Raw genomic sequence first — 3,817 nt, forward strand, 5'->3', positions numbered from 1 at the left:
GATAGCCATAAACTCATATATACTGACGTGACAATATCACTCACATTTGTTTAGGTAACTATCTTGGCATGTACCAATTTGTACCTTTAGATGACATTAGTCACCCCCACATTTGTAACCATCAATTTCGAAAGGCTACACTAATTCAAAAGGCAACTAGAAATCTTTATGGCAACGTACCGAGCCAATTAACTGAGCATATTCCGAGTAACCCAGAATATATAATTAGGCAACTGAACTACCATGTCCTCAAGGCGATCATATTTATTTTCCTTCAATCATAACAACCAATGTCAGTGCAGTGTAATAATAACACACACCATAAGTTATAATTACCGCATGCATTACTAAGAAATAATTCCCCGTTGTAATACTTACTCATAAAACATTTAGACTATAAGCACATTTACATTATAACATATGCGATATGTTACAAGTTGTTCAATCATCACAATATCACACATGTTATTGTAACCATGTAGAGTAAGCGGTATCAACAGATAAAATGATACTAAGCAAATAATATAATAATCATGCATACATGATGACAATTATATAATATGAGAGCCCAATATAATTCATCAGTAAATAAATTAAAAGCAACCATTTTGGGTTCAGAAGAAAAACTCTCAAAGCTTTTCTAAATGATAGTAACCTCGTAAAAAAATATAAAGTAATATAGTAGACTAGTAGTAAAAGACTTATATTTATATCAAAGTTTCTACCACAAGGAAACATCCACCAACGAATTCTACTCTTAAGATTGTTGGAAGATTTGGGTCGATGGATGTTAATAACGCCATCAGATTTTGTCACCTACAAAATCACATGAATACTTAAAATTATTAACAAATAATAATACTTATAATGATGCCAAAATAACAATAAAATAACAAAATATAAATACTTATCTTTGATTATGAAGCTTGAGTCAAACACTTGTTCAGGAAAATGTTTAAGGTTGAGGCGTGTAAACACTGCCCTTAAGAGTAGATTTCGCCCCTCGGAGACAATGTCTCGGTGTAATAGGTTTATGGCGTCTACCCTCCAGGGTACAACAACCGTTGATCCTCGTAAGCGTACACTCGCAATACTCGGATCCTAGAACCGCTTGATAACTTTCTTTGGCACTTGAAAGATGAATAAGAGAGCATATGATCAAGTAGAATGAGAAGACCAATGAGAAGAATATTATAGTGATAATGTACAACTGTTATATATGTATATGTCATGGTCATGAAGATAGGGATATATATATAGCTCAACAAGAAAGATTGGTTACAAATCATGATACTGAGCATTAATTAATCATAACTTTAGTCTTTGTAACGGACAAGAAAGAGTTAATATGTGTTACAATTGTAACAGACATATTTATGGAATGAAGGTTATGTTGGAAATTAAAGCACCAATTAATTGACTACAATTAACCTCAATAAATAATTTTTATATTTTGAAATATCACATCAAAAATTTCAATAAGTTTCACCCTACCATTAAGCGATAACGACCATTTGACGAAGTAAAGAACTTACTGCCCACCAAGAGCAGATAAAGCACTTAGAGTGCATAGACCGGCACAAACCCTTCAAGCCCTACACACCTATATGGTTTCGATCTTATTGTCAGTGTAAGAATGTCAAACATTGTGTACATTGAACAAATTATCCATAGAAAATTCTTATTGTCCGTAAGAATGTCAAACATTGTGAACATTGAACAAATTATCCATAGAAAATGCATAGGTTAATGATTTATTATTATATATAATAGCTAAAACCTAAAGGATACGTTAGATTATGGAGTCCACAGTTTCTTTGGTTCACTTTTCTCATGTTTCATATTTTTGTAAAGGAAAGTAAATTACGTTAATGGGGTAGGGGTAGCCTCCACGGCTCCACACTAGGTGGCTAGGACCATGCCGGGCTGGATCAGACGCAGACATCTATGGCAGGATTTGGAACAAAGCCGACGGGAGATTGATAGATAAATTACATTACTTAACATTGGAAATTAATTTAGGTGTAGTGGAAATTCAGATAGAAGGACATCCAAACTAGCTAGTATGTGTGTTAAAAGAGTTCAAAGACTTTTTTTTTCTTTTTCAGGAAGATAAATATATGGGTCCGGATTAATTGACTTTTTTTTTTTACACTACTTTGTACATTTGTTTTTATCCCTTAAATTTAAGTAGATCAAATAATTATTATTTATTTTGCGTATAATTTAACAAATGACATGACATCAATATCATTTCCAAAGAAAAAGATAAATATATTCACTTTTTAAATATATTTACAAATAAAGAAGAAATTACACGATTAAACTCCATCTTCTTCTTCTTGAAGAAAAGGAGAAGAACAGTGTGATATATGGCTGTAATTCATGAACCAAATTAAGACAAAAAAATAGTAATCAATAACCAAATACACCAATCATAGTCTTTTGCTTCTCTATGAGATATTCTAAAATCAAAGAAGTGGTCTGATCATTTTCTATATATGATCCCTAATATCATTGCATAGGTATGATCGATTTCAATCGATTGGATTCCTATTTAGTTGATTTGGTTGCTAGTTAAAAGAAAGATTAATATATCGTGGAAGTTGAATTTGATATGGTCAATGCATTTTTGTCATTGTCGTAGAAAAACACCATTCTTCAAAATTTCAACCATGTAAATAGATAATTTCTGTGTTTTTCTTCATAGAAATAAAAGTTTGTTTAAGTAAATTTATTTTTCATTTTAAATTATGCAAAATAATATTGGTATCATGTTACTTGCCAAATCATACGTAAAATTAATAACAACTATTAGATCTACATAATTTCAAAGGATAAAAACAAGTGTAAAAAAGAGTGTCAAAAAAAATGTTCATTGATCCGGACCCTAAATCTATATAATAATAACCAAACCGTTATAACAATGAGAAATCTCGGTGGTGGACAACAAGTCTACACACTCCTCCCTACTCACATACCAGCGATTACAATGAACATGAATCGAAAATAGTCCAAATGTAACCTACTCCTAACCCTATCTAGAAGCCTCAATACCTCTTTACAGCCAACCTCAAGAAAAAACAACCCCACCAAACACTATACACCAAAACCGCCAGCGTATATGCAAGGGCAACCTCCCCACTACGTTGACGCTAAGAAAACATCTACGATAACACCAATAGTCCCTGGACAAGACACCAACCATGGCCCAACCAAAACTAACACCCTAACACCCTCGCCCAAAGGGGAGGGACAACAGACAAACAAAACCAAAACAAAACAGAAACTAAAAAAAACCAAAAAAAATAAAACCTAAAAAGACCCAAAACCTGGGCCCAAAAAGAGCTCAGGCCCAAACCCTCTACTGGATCTCAAAGTAGGCCCACTTCTGGACCCGGCCCAAAAAGCTTCCTCCTTGCTGCTCTCATCCGATCCGCTGGCTCGCCATCACCGCGCATAAGAGTGGCACCACGCTTCAAAAACCTTCAATCAGACAAGGTAATCGGACAACCACAACCCCGATCGAACCCAATCTTAATTAACACAGATCGAGTTCAATCCATGGTCGACCGCGATCACCACAATCTACCCTTCAAACGCTCACCGCCATCCCATCCGCCTCACCCCATGCACGAGACAACACAGCAATATCAGTAACTTCTTGGTTCATCCCCCCAGCCTTTAGGGGCCTGGCCACCCACGATCTCCCGTCCGACGGCACAAAAGGAAAAAAAAAATAATATATATATATATATATATGTGTGTGGAACCCTAGGAGCACCGAGTTTTGTGGAGAGAGAGTTAAACAGTAAAC

The sequence above is a fragment of the Fragaria vesca genome, linkage group LG5 (genome assembly GCF_000184155.1).
Source record: "Fragaria vesca subsp. vesca linkage group LG5, FraVesHawaii_1.0, whole genome shotgun sequence".
Lineage (NCBI taxonomy): Eukaryota > Viridiplantae > Streptophyta > Magnoliopsida > Rosales > Rosaceae > Fragaria > Fragaria vesca.